The sequence below is a fragment of the Corticium candelabrum genome, chromosome 5, assembly GCF_963422355.1.
Source record: "Corticium candelabrum chromosome 5, ooCorCand1.1, whole genome shotgun sequence".
Classification (NCBI taxonomy): domain Eukaryota; kingdom Metazoa; phylum Porifera; class Homoscleromorpha; order Homosclerophorida; family Plakinidae; genus Corticium; species Corticium candelabrum.
The window spans coordinates 8,956,951-8,979,813 of record NC_085089.1 but is presented as its reverse complement, the minus strand read 5'-3'; the positions used below and the strand labels follow the sequence as shown (position 1 = coordinate 8,979,813).

General features: G+C 40.1%; 6 long non-coding RNA genes across 6 annotated transcripts; all 6 read right to left on the bottom strand.

The window, feature by feature from the left end:
- Window positions 1-2,151: 2,151 nt before the first annotated feature.
- On the bottom strand, window positions 2,152-5,301 carry LOC134180404 (uncharacterized). Its single transcript, XR_009969990.1, has 2 exons — window positions 5,036-5,301; window positions 2,152-2,418 (listed from the first exon to the last, which is right to left on the bottom strand). It is a non-coding gene; the product is annotated as an uncharacterized LOC134180404 (long non-coding RNA).
- Window positions 5,302-5,586: 285 nt separating this feature from the next.
- LOC134180402 (uncharacterized) lies at window positions 5,587-8,742 on the bottom strand. The gene is made up of 2 exons (XR_009969989.1): window positions 8,477-8,742; window positions 5,587-5,853 (listed from the first exon to the last, which is right to left on the bottom strand). It is a non-coding gene; the product is annotated as an uncharacterized LOC134180402 (long non-coding RNA).
- A 285-nt stretch (window positions 8,743-9,027) lies between these two features.
- LOC134180406 (uncharacterized) lies at window positions 9,028-12,186 on the bottom strand. The gene is made up of 2 exons (XR_009969992.1): window positions 11,921-12,186; window positions 9,028-9,294 (listed from the first exon to the last, which is right to left on the bottom strand). It is a non-coding gene; the product is annotated as an uncharacterized LOC134180406 (long non-coding RNA).
- A 285-nt stretch (window positions 12,187-12,471) lies between these two features.
- On the bottom strand, window positions 12,472-15,615 carry LOC134180405 (uncharacterized). Its single transcript, XR_009969991.1, has 2 exons — window positions 15,350-15,615; window positions 12,472-12,738 (listed from the first exon to the last, which is right to left on the bottom strand). It is a non-coding gene; the product is annotated as an uncharacterized LOC134180405 (long non-coding RNA).
- Window positions 15,616-15,900: 285 nt separating this feature from the next.
- Window positions 15,901-19,041, bottom strand: LOC134180409 (uncharacterized). Its single transcript, XR_009969994.1, has 2 exons — window positions 18,776-19,041; window positions 15,901-16,167 (listed from the first exon to the last, which is right to left on the bottom strand). It is a non-coding gene; the product is annotated as an uncharacterized LOC134180409 (long non-coding RNA).
- Window positions 19,042-19,326: 285 nt separating this feature from the next.
- On the bottom strand, window positions 19,327-22,467 carry LOC134180408 (uncharacterized). The gene is made up of 2 exons (XR_009969993.1): window positions 22,202-22,467; window positions 19,327-19,593 (listed from the first exon to the last, which is right to left on the bottom strand). It is a non-coding gene; the product is annotated as an uncharacterized LOC134180408 (long non-coding RNA).
- Window positions 22,468-22,863: the final 396 nt, after the last annotated feature.

Below are 22,863 nucleotides of genomic sequence, written 5' to 3'. Positions count from 1 at the left end.
ACCCTAACCCTAACCCTAACCCTAACCCTAACCCTAACCCTAACCCTAACCCTAACCCTAACCCTAACCCTAACCCTAACCCTAACCCTAACCCTAACCCTAACCCTAACCCTAACCCTAACCCTAACCCTAACCCTAACCCTAACCCTAACCCTAACCCTAACCCTAACCCTAACCCTAACCCTAACCCTAACCCTAACCCTAACCCTAACCCTAACCCTAACCCTAACCCTAACCCTAACCCTAACCCTAACCCTAACCCTAACCCTAACCCTAACCCTAACCCTAACCCTAACCCTAACCCTAACCCTAACCCTAACCCTAACCCTAACCCTAACCCTAACCCTAACCCTAACCCTAACCTAACCCTAACCCTAACCCTAACCCTAACCCTAACCCTAACCCTAACCCTAACCCTAACCCTAACCCTAACCCTAACCCTAACCCTAACCCTAACCCTAACCCTAACCCTAACCCTAACCCTAACCCTAACCCTAACCCTAACCCTAACCCTAACCCTAACCCTAACCCTAACCCTAACCCTAACCCTAACCCTAACCCTAACCCTAACCCTAACCCTAACCCTAACCCTAACCCTAACCCTAACCCTAACCCTAACCCTAACCCTAACCCTAACCCTAACCCTAACCCTAACCCTAACCCTAACCCTAACCCTAACCCTAACCCTAACCCTAACCCTAACCCTAACCCTAACCCTAACCCTAACCCTAACCCTAACCCTAACCCTAACCCTAACCCTAACCCTAACCCTAACCCTAACCCTAACCCTAACCCTAACTTATAACACCAACTTAATTCTAACACTTAGTTCTAACCTCAACCCAATAATAATGCTAAAAATCTACTTAATCAATAAATTAATTAATTAATTTAATATATAACCCTAACCCTAACCCTAACCCTAACCCTAACCCTAACTTATAACACCAACTTAATTCTAACACTTAGTTCTAACCTCAACCCAATAATAATGCTAAAAATCTACTTAATCAATACATTAATTAATTAATTTAATACATAACCCTAACCCTGGCCCTAACCCTGGCACTAACCCCGACTTCTAACACTAATTAACTCCAATATTTAGTACTGGCCCTAACCCAATGATAACGAAAAAAATTTATCTAATCAATAAATTAATTAACTAATTTAATACATAACCTTAACCCTAACACTAACCTTAACCTTAACTCTAAACTTAACCCTAACCCTAATCTTTAACCAAAAATAATAATAAATAAATTAATTATTAATTAATCTAATACATAAAATTAACCCTATCTCCAACCCCTTACCTTACCTCTAACCTAAACACTAACTCTAATTTTTATTCAATAATTTACTAAGGAAGAAAAACCAATGAATCAATAATCTCCTTAATTAAGTAATAATTAAAAACTAATTAAAAATTAGTTACAGATGCATGACCAGACCCTAACCTATCCCTAAACTAATACACACACACACACACACACACACACACACACACACACACACACACACACACACACACACACAAACACACACACAAAACCTACATGCCACACGTATACATGCCTAGACATACACGACGATTTACCGATCTGGATCGTCGTCACTTCGGTGGGAGTTTATCACCATTCGTGCTCTTCGCCTGCATCACTAAGAACAGCCTTTCCTGGCCATCATACCGCTGTCCGTTTCTTCTGAAGCCGTCTAACGAGAATATTCGATACAAAACGAGATCACATGACAAATATTCCCCGGATATAAACACATGCCTCGGTACACCACCGCCACAAGTCATGAAACAGACAAGATAACGCGTCAACAGCTGCTAGACCGAGAAGAATCATTGCTCTCATTGTTCTCAAGCCTGTCGAAGCTTCCAGTCAAGTCGTCACGACTTCTCTCAACTGAAACGGCGTCGACGAGACACTCTCTTGCGTGCCACAAGGTTTTACATTCTCATCGGTACGTGCCTGGCGCTGAGGAAGGTTAACCAAACCGAAACGCGTACGCCAATAGGTCGTACCGCGTTCGTTTAATTGTGTGCACGCTACAACGATACCCAACACTGGATATCGTTTCCTACGCTTTGACGAGTGATCACACCTCAAAACTCACATCTCCCTCAACACCAAATCGATATTGTCTTGAATCGCTCCCATAACAACTACATTCAAACAGACAAGCACTCTAGACACAACTACGACCAAACTACTGGTACAGCAGACCAGACCCAACTACGTATGTCGAAGAAAACGAGTACAGAACAATAAACAGTCTTCAATTTCCACACTGGAAATACCATCTCAACGTATCCTGCTTCAAACTGCGTTCTCCGTGAATGGGGATCAGCAAATAAATATCTTGAATTACTCCAACCATTGATCATATTAAATGACACAGAACGACCTACACACATAATTTGACATACGTTCACACATATGCCAAAACAAGTTTCACGTGAAAATACATTGAACAAGGAGTGCCAACTATATTGATATACAATTCAAGCTAAGGATCAACTCATAACAAGACACATGACATATTGAAGAAATGCTACTATGACCAAACAAACACTACAAGACCTCAACACACCTCAAGCTATTCCAGGATCGTCTCACAATATAGAACATCAGCAACCCAACTTCTCCCACCGAGGTAAATACCCACATACCTCAACATTCAAACTCTACAACATACATTCAAATGCACGCGCGCACACACCCACCCCCCCAACCCCCCCCCCCCCCCCCCCCCCCCCCCCCCCCCACACACACACACACACACACACACACACACACACACACACACACACATGAACACACACACACACCTACACACACACACACACACACACACACACACACACACACACGAACGTTACACGCAAGCTCACACATGTGCACATTTCAACAATGTGCTTGACCCTCAACCTAGCTAATAAATTTATTATTTAATTACTACATAAATTAGTAATGCATTAATAATTTACTTAATAAACTATTTAATAAACTAATTGCTTGCATACATAACTTCTCTCTCCCTTCTATCACCTATACGTTTATCGTTATTGGTCAGACTAAACTCATAGCCCAATTCGATATCAGAACAACGAGTTCAGAGTACACACAATTATGCTAAGTTGAGCACAGCCAACTTTAAAGCATTCATCACACAGACACACATGGGAGAGCTAGGTTGAGCACTGTGCCGACCGGAAAGCAACGTTTGACAGTCAACGACAAGCTGTACACCCAAGGGAGCACCCCACAAGATAGGAATGGAGCCCCGCACGTTTACCGGACCAGGCATTGCCCTGAAGGTTCTGGAACGTGAAAAGGTGTTCTGGAGGGCTGGGCGCCCTAACCCAGAACCCTAACCCTTAAACCTGCTTTGGCTCCAGATTCCCGCGACCAAGGGTGAAACATACGCTGTCATGGAGCATCCTCCTACGGGAGTCGATGCCTAGTGTTGTCTGTAACTCGTGGAAGTTCGACACACTTATGTACCAAGTGTACTAACACAAATATATTATACGAACTCGTACCCACAATCAACAACAATCAACAATAGCACAGACCAGTGCTCACATTAAGTTACAGCAATAATGTGCAAAACATATTGAAATTCTAATGATTAACCAAGTCATGACGACTCGTGTCAACAGCAACTCTTATGCACACACCATCAACACTTACAGACGTGACCCACACTCATTCCCCCATTCTTTTCCCAAAAAGCCCTCCCCACATCCCCTCCCTCTTCCCCGCACTCTATCTCACTCTCTCTGTCTCTCCCCATCCCTTATACTCTCTCTATCTCCCTTCCTTCCCCTTCTCTTCTCTACATCCTCTCTCTTTCTTGACCCAAATCTTAACTCTGACATGAATCCTGATCATAACACTAACCCAACTAATCTACTTCATACATCATCTAATTACTTAACTCAACACTTAAATATAACTCTTAGTTCTAACCCAAACCCAATAATAATGTTAAAAAAAATTTTATTTAATCAATACACAAATTAATTAATTTTATACATAACCTTAACCCTTAACCCTAAACCTAACCCTAACCCTAACCCCTAACCCTAACTTAACCCTAACATTTAGTTCTAAACTCAACCCAATAATAATGCTAAAAATTTATTTAATCAATAAATTAATTAATTAATTTAATATATAACCCTAACCCTAACCCTAACCCTAACCCTAACCCTAACTTATAACACCAACTTAATTCTAACACTTAGTTCTAACCTCAACCCAATAATAATGCTAAAAATCTACTTAATCAATAAATTAATTAATTAATTTAATATATAACCCTAACCCTAACCCTAACCCTAACCCTAACCCTAACTTATAACACCAACTTAATTCTAACACTTAGTTCTAACCTCAACCCAATAATAATGCTAAAAATCTACTTAATCAATACATTAATTAATTAATTTAATACATAACCCTAACCCTGGCCCTAACCCTGGCACTAACCCCGACTTCTAACACTAATTAACTCCAATATTTAGTACTGGCCCTAACCCAATGATAACGAAAAAAATTTATCTAATCAATAAATTAATTAACTAATTTAATACATAACCTTAACCCTAACACTAACCTTAACCTTAACTCTAAACTTAACCCTAACCCTAATCTTTAACCAAAAATAATAATAAATAAATTAATTATTAATTAATCTAATACATAAAATTAACCCTATCTCCAACCCCTTACCTTACCTCTAACCTAAACACTAACTCTAATTTTTATTCAATAATTTACTAAGGAAGAAAAACCAATGAATCAATAATCTCCTTAATTAAGTAATAATTAAAAACTAATTAAAAATTAGTTACAGATGCATGACCAGACCCTAACCTATCCCTAAACTAATACACACACACACACACACACACACACACACACACACACACACACACACACACACACACACACAAACACACACACAAAACCTACATGCCACACGTATACATGCCTAGACATACACGACGATTTACCGATCTGGATCGTCGTCACTTCGGTGGGAGTTTATCACCATTCGTGCTCTTCGCCTGCATCACTAAGAACAGCCTTTCCTGGCCATCATACCGCTGTCCGTTTCTTCTGAAGCCGTCTAACGAGAATATTCGATACAAAACGAGATCACATGACAAATATTCCCCGGATATAAACACATGCCTCGGTACACCACCGCCACAAGTCATGAAACAGACAAGATAACGCGTCAACAGCTGCTAGACCGAGAAGAATCATTGCTCTCATTGTTCTCAAGCCTGTCGAAGCTTCCAGTCAAGTCGTCACGACTTCTCTCAACTGAAACGGCGTCGACGAGACACTCTCTTGCGTGCCACAAGGTTTTACATTCTCATCGGTACGTGCCTGGCGCTGAGGAAGGTTAACCAAACCGAAACGCGTACGCCAATAGGTCGTACCGCGTTCGTTTAATTGTGTGCACGCTACAACGATACCCAACACTGGATATCGTTTCCTACGCTTTGACGAGTGATCACACCTCAAAACTCACATCTCCCTCAACACCAAATCGATATTGTCTTGAATCGCTCCCATAACAACTACATTCAAACAGACAAGCACTCTAGACACAACTACGACCAAACTACTGGTACAGCAGACCAGACCCAACTACGTATGTCGAAGAAAACGAGTACAGAACAATAAACAGTCTTCAATTTCCACACTGGAAATACCATCTCAACGTATCCTGCTTCAAACTGCGTTCTCCGTGAATGGGGATCAGCAAATAAATATCTTGAATTACTCCAACCATTGATCATATTAAATGACACAGAACGACCTACACACATAATTTGACATACGTTCACACATATGCCAAAACAAGTTTCACGTGAAAATACATTGAACAAGGAGTGCCAACTATATTGATATACAATTCAAGCTAAGGATCAACTCATAACAAGACACATGACATATTGAAGAAATGCTACTATGACCAAACAAACACTACAAGACCTCAACACACCTCAAGCTATTCCAGGATCGTCTCACAATATAGAACATCAGCAACCCAACTTCTCCCACCGAGGTAAATACCCACATACCTCAACATTCAAACTCTACAACATACATTCAAATGCACGCGCGCACACACCCACCCCCCCAACCCCCCCCCCCCCCCCCCCCACACACACACACACACACACACACACACACACACACACACACACACACACACACATGAACACACACACACACCTACACACACACACACACACACACACACACACACACACACACGAACGTTACACGCAAGCTCACACATGTGCACATTTCAACAATGTGCTTGACCCTCAACCTAGCTAATAAATTTATTATTTAATTACTACATAAATTAGTAATGCATTAATAATTTACTTAATAAACTATTTAATAAACTAATTGCTTGCATACATAACTTCTCTCTCCCTTCTATCACCTATACGTTTATCGTTATTGGTCAGACTAAACTCATAGCCCAATTCGATATCAGAACAACGAGTTCAGAGTACACACAATTATGCTAAGTTGAGCACAGCCAACTTTAAAGCATTCATCACACAGACACACATGGGAGAGCTAGGTTGAGCACTGTGCCGACCGGAAAGCAACGTTTGACAGTCAACGACAAGCTGTACACCCAAGGGAGCACCCCACAAGATAGGAATGGAGCCCCGCACGTTTACCGGACCAGGCATTGCCCTGAAGGTTCTGGAACGTGAAAAGGTGTTCTGGAGGGCTGGGCGCCCTAACCCAGAACCCTAACCCTTAAACCTGCTTTGGCTCCAGATTCCCGCGACCAAGGGTGAAACATACGCTGTCATGGAGCATCCTCCTACGGGAGTCGATGCCTAGTGTTGTCTGTAACTCGTGGAAGTTCGACACACTTATGTACCAAGTGTACTAACACAAATATATTATACGAACTCGTACCCACAATCAACAACAATCAACAATAGCACAGACCAGTGCTCACATTAAGTTACAGCAATAATGTGCAAAACATATTGAAATTCTAATGATTAACCAAGTCATGACGACTCGTGTCAACAGCAACTCTTATGCACACACCATCAACACTTACAGACGTGACCCACACTCATTCCCCCATTCTTTTCCCAAAAAGCCCTCCCCACATCCCCTCCCTCTTCCCCGCACTCTATCTCACTCTCTCTGTCTCTCCCCATCCCTTATACTCTCTCTATCTCCCTTCCTTCCCCTTCTCTTCTCTACATCCTCTCTCTTTCTTGACCCAAATCTTAACTCTGACATGAATCCTGATCATAACACTAACCCAACTAATCTACTTCATACATCATCTAATTACTTAACTCAACACTTAAATATAACTCTTAGTTCTAACCCAAACCCAATAATAATGTTAAAAAAAAATTTTATTTAATCAATACACAAATTAATTAATTTTATACATAACCTTAACCCTTAACCCTAAAACTAACCCTAACCCTAACCCCTAACCCTAACTTAACCCTAACATTTAGTTCTAAACTCAACCCAATAATAATGTTAAAAATTTATTTAATCAATAAATTAATTAATTAATTTAATATATAACCCTAACCCTAACCCTAACCCTAACCCTAACCCTAACTTATAACACCAACTTAATTCTAACACTTAGTTCTAACCTCAACCCAATAATAATGCTAAAAATCTACTTAATCAATAAATTAATTAATTAATTTAATATATAACCCTAACCCTAACCCTAACCCTAACCCTAACCCTAACTTATAACACCAACTTAATTCTAACACTTAGTTCTAACCTCAACCCAATAATAATGCTAAAAATCTACTTAATCAATACATTAATTAATTAATTTAATACATAACCCTAACCCTGGCCCTAACCCTGGCACTAACCCCGACTTCTAACACTAATTAACTCCAATATTTAGTACTGGCCCTAACCCAATGATAACGAAAAAAATTTATCTAATCAATAAATTAATTAACTAATTTAATACATAACCTTAACCCTAACACTAACCTTAACCTTAACTCTAAACTTAACCCTAACCCTAATCTTTAACCAAAAATAATAATAAATAAATTAATTATTAATTAATCTAATACATAAAATTAACCCTATCTCCAACCCCTTACCTTACCTCTAACCTAAACACTAACTCTAATTTTTATTCAATAATTTACTAAGGAAGAAAAACCAATGAATCAATAATCTCCTTAATTAAGTAATAATTAAAAACTAATTAAAAATTAGTTACAGATGCATGACCAGACCCTAACCTATCCCTAAACTAATACACACACACACACACACACACACACACACACACACACACACACACACACACACACACACACACACACACACAAACACACACACAAAACCTACATGCCACACGTATACATGCCTAGACATACACGACGATTTACCGATCTGGATCGTCGTCACTTCGGTGGGAGTTTATCACCATTCGTGCTCTTCGCCTGCATCACTAAGAACAGCCTTTCCTGGCCATCATACCGCTGTCCGTTTCTTCTGAAGCCGTCTAACGAGAATATTCGATACAAAACGAGATCACATGACAAATATTCCCCGGATATAAACACATGCCTCGGTACACCACCGCCACAAGTCATGAAACAGACAAGATAACGCGTCAACAGCTGCTAGACCGAGAAGAATCATTGCTCTCATTGTTCTCAAGCCTGTCGAAGCTTCCAGTCAAGTCGTCACGACTTCTCTCAACTGAAACGGCGTCGACGAGACACTCTCTTGCGTGCCACAAGGTTTTACATTCTCATCGGTACGTGCCTGGCGCTGAGGAAGGTTAACCAAACCGAAACGCGTACGCCAATAGGTCGTACCGCGTTCGTTTAATTGTGTGCACGCTACAACGATACCCAACACTGGATATCGTTTCCTACGCTTTGACGAGTGATCACACCTCAAAACTCACATCTCCCTCAACACCAAATCGATATTGTCTTGAATCGCTCCCATAACAACTACATTCAAACAGACAAGCACTCTAGACACAACTACGACCAAACTACTGGTACAGCAGACCAGACCCAACTACGTATGTCGAAGAAAACGAGTACAGAACAATAAACAGTCTTCAATTTCCACACTGGAAATACCATCTCAACGTATCCTGCTTCAAACTGCGTTCTCCGTGAATGGGGATCAGCAAATAAATATCTTGAATTACTCCAACCATTGATCATATTAAATGACACAGAACGACCTACACACATAATTTGACATACGTTCACACATATGCCAAAACAAGTTTCACGTGAAAATACATTGAACAAGGAGTGCCAACTATATTGATATACAATTCAAGCTAAGGATCAACTCATAACAAGACACATGACATATTGAAGAAATGCTACTATGACCAAACAAACACTACAAGACCTCAACACACCTCAAGCTATTCCAGGATCGTCTCACAATATAGAACATCAGCAACCCAACTTCTCCCACCGAGGTAAATACCCACATACCTCAACATTCAAACTCTACAACATACATTCAAATGCACGCGCGCACACACCCACCCCCCCAACCCCCCCCCCCCCCCCCCCCCCCCCCCCACACACACACACACACACACACACACACACACACACACACACACACACACATGAACACACACACACACCTACACACACACACACACACACACACACACACACACACACACACGAACGTTACACGCAAGCTCACACATGTGCACATTTCAACAATGTGCTTGACCCTCAACCTAGCTAATAAATTTATTATTTAATTACTACATAAATTAGTAATGCATTAATAATTTACTTAATAAACTATTTAATAAACTAATTGCTTGCATACATAACTTCTCTCTCCCTTCTATCACCTATACGTTTATCGTTATTGGTCAGACTAAACTCATAGCCCAATTCGATATCAGAACAACGAGTTCAGAGTACACACAATTATGCTAAGTTGAGCACAGCCAACTTTAAAGCATTCATCACACAGACACACATGGGAGAGCTAGGTTGAGCACTGTGCCGACCGGAAAGCAACGTTTGACAGTCAACGACAAGCTGTACACCCAAGGGAGCACCCCACAAGATAGGAATGGAGCCCCGCACGTTTACCGGACCAGGCATTGCCCTGAAGGTTCTGGAACGTGAAAAGGTGTTCTGGAGGGCTGGGCGCCCTAACCCAGAACCCTAACCCTTAAACCTGCTTTGGCTCCAGATTCCCGCGACCAAGGGTGAAACATACGCTGTCATGGAGCATCCTCCTACGGGAGTCGATGCCTAGTGTTGTCTGTAACTCGTGGAAGTTCGACACACTTATGTACCAAGTGTACTAACACAAATATATTATACGAACTCGTACCCACAATCAACAACAATCAACAATAGCACAGACCAGTGCTCACATTAAGTTACAGCAATAATGTGCAAAACATATTGAAATTCTAATGATTAACCAAGTCATGACGACTCGTGTCAACAGCAACTCTTATGCACACACCATCAACACTTACAGACGTGACCCACACTCATTCCCCCATTCTTTTCCCAAAAAGCCCTCCCCACATCCCCTCCCTCTTCCCCGCACTCTATCTCACTCTCTCTGTCTCTCCCCATCCCTTATACTCTCTCTATCTCCCTTCCTTCCCCTTCTCTTCTCTACATCCTCTCTCTTTCTTGACCCAAATCTTAACTCTGACATGAATCCTGATCATAACACTAACCCAACTAATCTACTTCATACATCATCTAATTACTTAACTCAACACTTAAATATAACTCTTAGTTCTAACCCAAACCCAATAATAATGTTAAAAAAAATTTTATTTAATCAATACACAAATTAATTAATTTTATACATAACCTTAACCCTTAACCCTAAAACTAACCCTAACCCTAACCCCTAACCCTAACTTAACCCTAACATTTAGTTCTAAACTCAACCCAATAATAATGCTAAAAATTTATTTAATCAATAAATTAATTAATTAATTTAATATATAACCCTAACCCTAACCCTAACCCTAACCCTAACCCTAACTTATAACACCAACTTAATTCTAACACTTAGTTCTAACCTCAACCCAATAATAATGCTAAAAATCTACTTAATCAATAAATTAATTAATTAATTTAATATATAACCCTAACCCTAACCCTAACCCTAACCCTAACCCTAACTTATAACACCAACTTAATTCTAACACTTAGTTCTAACCTCAACCCAATAATAATGCTAAAAATCTACTTAATCAATACATTAATTAATTAATTTAATACATAACCCTAACCCTGGCCCTAACCCTGGCACTAACCCCGACTTCTAACACTAATTAACTCCAATATTTAGTACTGGCCCTAACCCAATGATAACGAAAAAAATTTATCTAATCAATAAATTAATTAACTAATTTAATACATAACCTTAACCCTAACACTAACCTTAACCTTAACTCTAAACTTAACCCTAACCCTAATCTTTAACCAAAAATAATAATAAATAAATTAATTATTAATTAATCTAATACATAAAATTAACCCTATCTCCAACCCCTTACCTTACCTCTAACCTAAACACTAACTCTAATTTTTATTCAATAATTTACTAAGGAAGAAAAACCAATGAATCAATAATCTCCTTAATTAAGTAATAATTAAAAACTAATTAAAAATTAGTTACAGATGCATGACCAGACCCTAACCTATCCCTAAACTAATACACACACACACACACACACACACACACACACACACACACACACACACACACACACACACACACACACACAAACACACACACAAAACCTACATGCCACACGTATACATGCCTAGACATACACGACGATTTACCGATCTGGATCGTCGTCACTTCGGTGGGAGTTTATCACCATTCGTGCTCTTCGCCTGCATCACTAAGAACAGCCTTTCCTGGCCATCATACCGCTGTCCGTTTCTTCTGAAGCCGTCTAACGAGAATATTCGATACAAAACGAGATCACATGACAAATATTCCCCGGATATAAACACATGCCTCGGTACACCACCGCCACAAGTCATGAAACAGACAAGATAACGCGTCAACAGCTGCTAGACCGAGAAGAATCATTGCTCTCATTGTTCTCAAGCCTGTCGAAGCTTCCAGTCAAGTCGTCACGACTTCTCTCAACTGAAACGGCGTCGACGAGACACTCTCTTGCGTGCCACAAGGTTTTACATTCTCATCGGTACGTGCCTGGCGCTGAGGAAGGTTAACCAAACCGAAACGCGTACGCCAATAGGTCGTACCGCGTTCGTTTAATTGTGTGCACGCTACAACGATACCCAACACTGGATATCGTTTCCTACGCTTTGACGAGTGATCACACCTCAAAACTCACATCTCCCTCAACACCAAATCGATATTGTCTTGAATCGCTCCCATAACAACTACATTCAAACAGACAAGCACTCTAGACACAACTACGACCAAACTACTGGTACAGCAGACCAGACCCAACTACGTATGTCGAAGAAAACGAGTACAGAACAATAAACAGTCTTCAATTTCCACACTGGAAATACCATCTCAACGTATCCTGCTTCAAACTGCGTTCTCCGTGAATGGGGATCAGCAAATAAATATCTTGAATTACTCCAACCATTGATCATATTAAATGACACAGAACGACCTACACACATAATTTGACATACGTTCACACATATGCCAAAACAAGTTTCACGTGAAAATACATTGAACAAGGAGTGCCAACTATATTGATATACAATTCAAGCTAAGGATCAACTCATAACAAGACACATGACATATTGAAGAAATGCTACTATGACCAAACAAACACTACAAGACCTCAACACACCTCAAGCTATTCCAGGATCGTCTCACAATATAGAACATCAGCAACCCAACTTCTCCCACCGAGGTAAATACCCACATACCTCAACATTCAAACTCTACAACATACATTCAAATGCACGCGCGCACACACCCACCCCCCCAACCCCCCCCCCCCCCCCCCCCACACACACACACACACACACACACACACACACACACATGAACACACACACACACCTACACACACACACACACACACACACACACACACACACACACACGAACGTTACACGCAAGCTCACACATGTGCACATTTCAACAATGTGCTTGACCCTCAACCTAGCTAATAAATTTATTATTTAATTACTACATAAATTAGTAATGCATTAATAATTTACTTAATAAACTATTTAATAAACTAATTGCTTGCATACATAACTTCTCTCTCCCTTCTATCACCTATACGTTTATCGTTATTGGTCAGACTAAACTCATAGCCCAATTCGATATCAGAACAACGAGTTCAGAGTACACACAATTATGCTAAGTTGAGCACAGCCAACTTTAAAGCATTCATCACACAGACACACATGGGAGAGCTAGGTTGAGCACTGTGCCGACCGGAAAGCAACGTTTGACAGTCAACGACAAGCTGTACACCCAAGGGAGCACCCCACAAGATAGGAATGGAGCCCCGCACGTTTACCGGACCAGGCATTGCCCTGAAGGTTCTGGAACGTGAAAAGGTGTTCTGGAGGGCTGGGCGCCCTAACCCAGAACCCTAACCCTTAAACCTGCTTTGGCTCCAGATTCCCGCGACCAAGGGTGAAACATACGCTGTCATGGAGCATCCTCCTACGGGAGTCGATGCCTAGTGTTGTCTGTAACTCGTGGAAGTTCGACACACTTATGTACCAAGTGTACTAACACAAATATATTATACGAACTCGTACCCACAATCAACAACAATCAACAATAGCACAGACCAGTGCTCACATTAAGTTACAGCAATAATGTGCAAAACATATTGAAATTCTAATGATTAACCAAGTCATGACGACTCGTGTCAACAGCAACTCTTATGCACACACCATCAACACTTACAGACGTGACCCACACTCATTCCCCCATTCTTTTCCCAAAAAGCCCTCCCCACATCCCCTCCCTCTTCCCCGCACTCTATCTCACTCTCTCTGTCTCTCCCCATCCCTTATACTCTCTCTATCTCCCTTCCTTCCCCTTCTCTTCTCTACATCCTCTCTCTTTCTTGACCCAAATCTTAACTCTGACATGAATCCTGATCATAACACTAACCCAACTAATCTACTTCATACATCATCTAATTACTTAACTCAACACTTAAATATAACTCTTAGTTCTAACCCAAACCCAATAATAATGTTAAAAAAAAATTTTATTTAATCAATACACAAATTAATTAATTTTATACATAACCTTAACCCTTAACCCTAAAACTAACCCTAACCCTAACCCCTAACCCTAACTTAACCCTAACATTTAGTTCTAAACTCAACCCAATAATAATGTTAAAAATTTATTTAATCAATAAATTAATTAATTAATTTAATATATAACCCTAACCCTAACCCTAACCCTAACCCTAACCCTAACTTATAACACCAACTTAATTCTAACACTTAGTTCTAACCTCAACCCAATAATAATGCTAAAAATCTACTTAATCAATAAATTAATTAATTAATTTAATATATAACCCTAACCCTAACCCTAACCCTAACCCTAACCCTAACTTATAACACCAACTTAATTCTAACACTTAGTTCTAACCTCAACCCAATAATAATGCTAAAAATCTACTTAATCAATACATTAATTAATTAATTTAATACATAACCCTAACCCTGGCCCTAACCCTGGCACTAACCCCGACTTCTAACACTAATTAACTCCAATATTTAGTACTGGCCCTAACCCAATGATAACGAAAAAAATTTATCTAATCAATAAATTAATTAACTAATTTAATACATAACCTTAACCCTAACACTAACCTTAACCTTAACTCTAAACTTAACCCTAACCCTAATCTTTAACCAAAAATAATAATAAATAAATTAATTATTAATTAATCTAATACATAAAATTAACCCTATCTCCAACCCCTTACCTTACCTCTAACCTAAACACTAACTCTAATTTTTATTCAATAATTTACTAAGGAAGAAAAACCAATGAATCAATAATCTCCTTAATTAAGTAATAATTAAAAACTAATTAAAAATTAGTTACAGATGCATGACCAGACCCTAACCTATCCCTAAACTAATACACACACACACACACACACACACACACACACACACACACACACACACACACACACACACACACACACACACACACAAACACACACACAAAACCTACATGCCACACGTATACATGCCTAGACATACACGACGATTTACCGATCTGGATCGTCGTCACTTCGGTGGGAGTTTATCACCATTCGTGCTCTTCGCCTGCATCACTAAGAACAGCCTTTCCTGGCCATCATACCGCTGTCCGTTTCTTCTGAAGCCGTCTAACGAGAATATTCGATACAAAACGAGATCACATGACAAATATTCCCCGGATATAAACACATGCCTCGGTACACCACCGCCACAAGTCATGAAACAGACAAGATAACGCGTCAACAGCTGCTAGACCGAGAAGAATCATTGCTCTCATTGTTCTCAAGCCTGTCGAAGCTTCCAGTCAAGTCGTCACGACTTCTCTCAACTGAAACGGCGTCGACGAGACACTCTCTTGCGTGCCACAAGGTTTTACATTCTCATCGGTACGTGCCTGGCGCTGAGGAAGGTTAACCAAACCGAAACGCGTACGCCAATAGGTCGTACCGCGTTCGTTTAATTGTGTGCACGCTACAACGATACCCAACACTGGATATCGTTTCCTACGCTTTGACGAGTGATCACACCTCAAAACTCACATCTCCCTCAACACCAAATCGATATTGTCTTGAATCGCTCCCATAACAACTACATTCAAACAGACAAGCACTCTAGACACAACTACGACCAAACTACTGGTACAGCAGACCAGACCCAACTACGTATGTCGAAGAAAACGAGTACAGAACAATAAACAGTCTTCAATTTCCACACTGGAAATACCATCTCAACGTATCCTGCTTCAAACTGCGTTCTCCGTGAATGGGGATCAGCAAATAAATATCTTGAATTACTCCAACCATTGATCATATTAAATGACACAGAACGACCTACACACATAATTTGACATACGTTCACACATATGCCAAAACAAGTTTCACGTGAAAATACATTGAACAAGGAGTGCCAACTATATTGATATACAATTCAAGCTAAGGATCAACTCATAACAAGACACATGACATATTGAAGAAATGCTACTATGACCAAACAAACACTACAAGACCTCAACACACCTCAAGCTATTCCAGGATCGTCTCACAATATAGAACATCAGCAACCCAACTTCTCCCACCGAGGTAAATACCCACATACCTCAACATTCAAACTCTACAACATACATTCAAATGCACGCGCGCACACACCCACCCCCCCCCAACCCCCCCCCCCCCCCCCACACACACACACACACACACACACACACACACACACATGAACACACACACACACCTACACACACACACACACACACACACACACACACACACACACACGAACGTTACACGCAAGCTCACACATGTGCACATTTCAACAATGTGCTTGACCCTCAACCTAGCTAATAAATTTATTATTTAATTACTACATAAATTAGTAATGCATTAATAATTTACTTAATAAACTATTTAATAAACTAATTGCTTGCATACATAACTTCTCTCTCCCTTCTATCACCTATACGTTTATCGTTATTGGTCAGACTAAACTCATAGCCCAATTCGATATCAGAACAACGAGTTCAGAGTACACACAATTATGCTAAGTTGAGCACAGCCAACTTTAAAGCATTCATCACACAGACACACATGGGAGAGCTAGGTTGAGCACTGTGCCGACCGGAAAGCAACGTTTGACAGTCAACGACAAGCTGTACACCCAAGGGAGCACCCCACAAGATAGGAATGGAGCCCCGCACGTTTACCGGACCAGGCATTGCCCTGAAGGTTCTGGAACGTGAAAAGGTGTTCTGGAGGGCTGGGCGCCCTAACCCAGAACCCTAACCCTTAAACCTGCTTTGGCTCCAGATTCCCGCGACCAAGGGTGAAACATACGCTGTCATGGAGCATCCTCCTACGGGAGTCGATGCCTAGTGTTGTCTGTAACTCGTGGAAGTTCGACACACTTATGTACCAAGTGTACTAACACAAATATATTATACGAACTCGTACCCACAATCAACAACAATCAACAATAGCACAGACCAGTGCTCACATTAAGTTACAGCAATAATGTGCAAAACATATTGAAATTCTAATGATTAACCAAGTCATGACGACTCGTGTCAACAGCAACTCTTATGCACACACCATCAACACTTACAGACGTGACCCACACTCATTCCCCCATTCTTTTCCCAAAAAGCCCTCCCCACATCCCCTCCCTCTTCCCCGCACTCTATCTCACTCTCTCTGTCTCTCCCCATCCCTTATACTCTCTCTATCTCCCTTCCTTCCCCTTCTCTTCTCTACATCCTCTCTCTTTCTTGACCCAAATCTTAACTCTGACATGAATCCTGATCATAACACTAACCCAACTAATCTACTTCATACATCATCTAATTACTTAACTCAACACTTAAATATAACTCTTAGTTCTAACCCAAACCCAATAATAATGTTAAAAAAAATTTTATTTAATCAATACACAAATTAATTAATTTTATACATAACCTTAACCCTTAACCCTAAAACTAACCCTAACCCTAACCCCTAACCCTAACTTAACCCTAACATTTAGTTCTAAACTCAACCCAATAATAATGCTAAAAATTTATTTAATCAATAAATTAATTAATTAATTTAATATATAACCCTAACCCTAACCCTAACCCTAACCCTAACCCTAACTTATAACACCAACTTAATTCTAACACTTAGTTCTAACCTCAACCCAATAATAATGCTAAAAATCTACTTAATCAATAAATTAATTAATTAATTTAATATATAACCCTAACCCTAACCCTAACCCTAACCCTAACCCTAACTTATAACACCAACTTAATTCTAACACTTAGTTCTAACCTCAACCCAATAATAATGCTAAAAATCTACTTAATCAATACATTAATTAATTAATTTAATACATAACCCTAACCCTGGCCCTAACCCTGGCACTAACCCCGACTTCTAACACTAATTAACTCCAATATTTAGTACTGGCCCTAACCCAATGATAACGAAAAAAATTTATCTAATCAATAAATTAATTAACTAATTTAATACATAACCTTAACCCTAACACTAACCTTAACCTTAACTCTAAACTTAACCCTAACCCTAATCTTTAACCAAAAATAATAATAAATAAATTAATTATTAATTAATCTAATACATAAAATTAACCCTATCTCCAACCCCTTACCTTACCTCTAACCTAAACACTAACTCTAATTTTTATTCAATAATTTACTAAGGAAGAAAAACCAATGAATCAATAATCTCCTTAATTAAGTAATAATTAAAAACTAATTAAAAATTAGTTACAGATGCATGACCAGACCCTAACCTATCCCTAAACTAATACACACACACACACACACACACACACACACACACACACACACACACACACACACACACACACACACACACACACACAACACACACACAAAACCTACATGCCACACGTATACATGCCTAGACATACACGACGATTTACCGATCTGGATCGTCGTCACTTCGGTGGGAGTTTATCACCATTCGTGCTCTTCGCCTGCATCACTAAGAACAGCCTTTCCTGGCCATCATACCGCTGTCCGTTTCTTCTGAAGCCGTCTAACGAGAATATTCGATACAAAACGAGATCACATGACAAATATTCCCCGGATATAAACACATGCCTCGGTACACCACCGCCACAAGTCATGAAACAGACAAGATAACGCGTCAACAGCTGCTAGACCGAGAAGAATCATTGCTCTCATTGTTCTCAAGCCTGTCGAAGCTTCCAGTCAAGTCGTCACGACTTCTCTCAACTGAAACGGCGTCGACGAGACACTCTCTTGCGTGCCACAAGGTTTTACATTCTCATCGGTACGTGCCTGGCGCTGAGGAAGGTTAACCAAACCGAAACGCGTACGCCAATAGGTCGTACCGCGTTCGTTTAATTGTGTGCACGCTACAACGATACCCAACACTGGATATCGTTTCCTACGCTTTGACGAGTGATCACACCTCAAAACTCACATCTCCCTCAACACCAAATCGATATTGTCTTGAATCGCTCCCATAACAACTACATTCAAACAGACAAGCACTCTAGACACAACTACGACCAAACTACTGGTACAGCAGACCAGACCCAACTACGTATGTCGAAGAAAACGAGTACAGAACAATAAACAGTCTTCAATTTCCACACTGGAAATACCATCTCAACGTATCCTGCTTCAAACTGCGTTCTCCGTGAATGGGGATCAGCAAATAAATATCTTGAATTACTCCAACCATTGATCATATTAAATGACACAGAACGACCTACACACATAATTTGACATACGTTCACACATATGCCAAAACAAGTTTCACGTGAAAATACATTGAACAAGGAGTGCCAACTATATTGATATACAATTCAAGCTAAGGATCAACTCATAACAAGACACATGACATATTGAAGAAATGCTACTATGACCAAACAAACACTACAAGACCTCAACACACCTCAAGCTATTCCAGGATCGTCTCACAATATAGAACATCAGCAACCCAACTTCTCCCACCGAGGTAAATACCCACATACCTCAACATTCAAACTCTACAACATACATTCAAATGCACGCGCGCACACACCCACCCCCCCAACCCCCCCCCCCCCCCCCCCCACACACACACACACACACACACACACACACACACATGAACACACACACACACCTACACACACACACACACACACACACACACACACACACACACACGAACGTTACACGCAAGCTCACACATGTGCACATTTCAACAATGTGCTTGACCCTCAACCTAGCTAATAAATTTATTATTTAATTACTACATAAATTAGTAATGCATTAATAATTTACTTAATAAACTATTTAATAAACTAATTGCTTGCATACATAACTTCTCTCTCCCTTCTATCACCTATACGTTTATCGTTATTGGTCAGACTAAACTCATAGCCCAATTCGATATCAGAACAACGAGTTCAGAGTACACACAATTATGCTAAGTTGAGCACAGCCAACTTTAAAGCATTCATCACACAGACACACATGGGAGAGCTAGGTTGAGCACTGTGCCGACCGGAAAGCAACGTTTGACAGTCAACGACAAGCTGTACACCCAAGGGAGCACCCCACAAGATAGGAATGGAGCCCCGCACGTTTACCGGACCAGGCATTGCCCTGAAGGTTCTGGAACGTGAAAAGGTGTTCTGGAGGGCTGGGCGCCCTAACCCAGAACCCTAACCCTTAAACCTGCTTTGGCTCCAGATTCCCGCGACCAAGGGTGAAACATACGCTGTCATGGAGCATCCTCCTACGGGAGTCGATGCCTAGTGTTGTCTGTAACTCGTGGAAGTTCGACACACTTATGTACCAAGTGTACTAACACAAATATATTATACGAACTCGTACCCACAATCAACAACAATCAACAATAGCACAGACCAGTGCTCACATTAAGTTACAGCAATAATGTGCAAAACATATTGAAATTCTAATGATTAACCAAGTCATGACGACTCGTGTCAACAGCAACTCTTATGCACACACCATCAACACTTACAGACGTGACCCACACTCATTCCCCCATTCTTTTCCCAAAAAGCCCTCCCCACATCCCCTCCCTCTTCCCCGCACTCTATCTCACTCTCTCTGTCTCTCCCCATCCCTTATACTCTCTCTATCTCCCTTCCTTCCCCTTCTCTTCTCTACATCCTCTCTCTTTCTTGACCCAAATCTTAACTCTGACATGAATCCTGATCATAACACTAACCCAACTAATCTACTTCATACATCATCTAATTACTTAACTCAACACTTAAATATAACTCTTAGTTCTAACCCAAACCCAATAATAATGTTAAAAAAAATTTTATTTAATCAATACACAAATTAATTAATTTTATACATAACCTTAACCCTTAACCCTAAAACTAACCCTAACCCTAACCCCTAACCCTAACTTAACCCTAACATTTAGTTCTAAACTCAACCCAATAATAATGTTAAAAATTTATTTAATCAATAAATTAATTAATTAATTTAATATATAACCCTAACCCTAACCCTAACCCTAACCCTAACCCTAACTTATAACACCAACTTAATTCTAACACTTAGTTCTAACCTCAACCCAATAATAATGCTAAAAATCTACTTAATCAATAAATTAATTAATTAATTTAATATATAACCCTAACCCTAACCCTAACCCTAACCCTAACCCTAACTTATAACACCAACTTAATTCTAACACTTAGTTCTAACCTCAACCCAATAATAATGCTAAAAATCTACTTAATCAATACATTAATTAATTAATTTAATACATAACCCTAACCCTGGCCCTAACCCTGGCACTAACCCCGACTTCTAACACTAATTAACTCCAATATTTAGTACTGGCCCTAACCCAATGATAACGAAAAAAATTTATCTAATCAATAAATTAATTAACTAATTTAATACATAACCTTAACCCTAACACTAACCTTAACCTTAACTCTAAACTTAACCCTAACCCTAATCTTTAACCAAAAATAATAATAAATAAATTAATTATTAATTAATCTAATACATAAAATTAACCCTATCTCCAACCCCTTACCTTACCTCTAACCTAAACACTAACTCTAATTTTTATTCAATAATTTACTAAGGAAGAAAAACCAATGAATCAATAATCTCCTTAATTAAGTAATAATTAAAAACTAATTAAAAATTAGTTACAGATGCATGACCAGACCCTAACCTATCCCTAAACTAATACACACACACACACACACACACACACACACACACACACACACACACACACACACACACACACACACACACACACACAAACACACACACAAAACCTACATGCCACACGTATACATGCCTAGACATACACGACGATTTACCGATCTGGATCGTCGTCACTTCGGTGGGAGTTTATCACCATTCGTGCTCTTCGCCTGCATCACTAAGAACAGCCTTTCCTGGCCATCATACCGCTGTCCGTTTCTTCTGAAGCCGTCTAACGAGAATATTCGATACAAAACGAGATCACATGACAAATATTCCCCGGATATAAACACATGCCTCGGTACACCACCGCCACAAGTCATGAAACAGACAAGATAACGCGTCAACAGCTGCTAGACCGAGAAGAATCATTGCTCTCATTGTTCTCAAGCCTGTCGAAGCTTCCAGTCAAGTCGTCACGACTTCTCTCAACTGAAACGGCGTCGACGAGACACTCTCTTGCGTGCCACAAGGTTTTACATTCTCATCGGTACGTGCCTGGCGCTGAGGAAGGTTAACCAAACCGAAACGCGTACGCCAATAGGTCGTACCGCGTTCGTTTAATTGTGTGCACGCTACAACGATACCCAACACTGGATATCGTTTCCTACGCTTTGACGAGTGATCACACCTCAAAACTCACATCTCCCTCAACACCAAATCGATATTGTCTTGAATCGCTCCCATAACAACTACATTCAAACAGACAAGCACTCTAGACACAACTACGACCAAACTACTGGTACAGCAGACCAGACCCAACTACGTATGTCGAAGA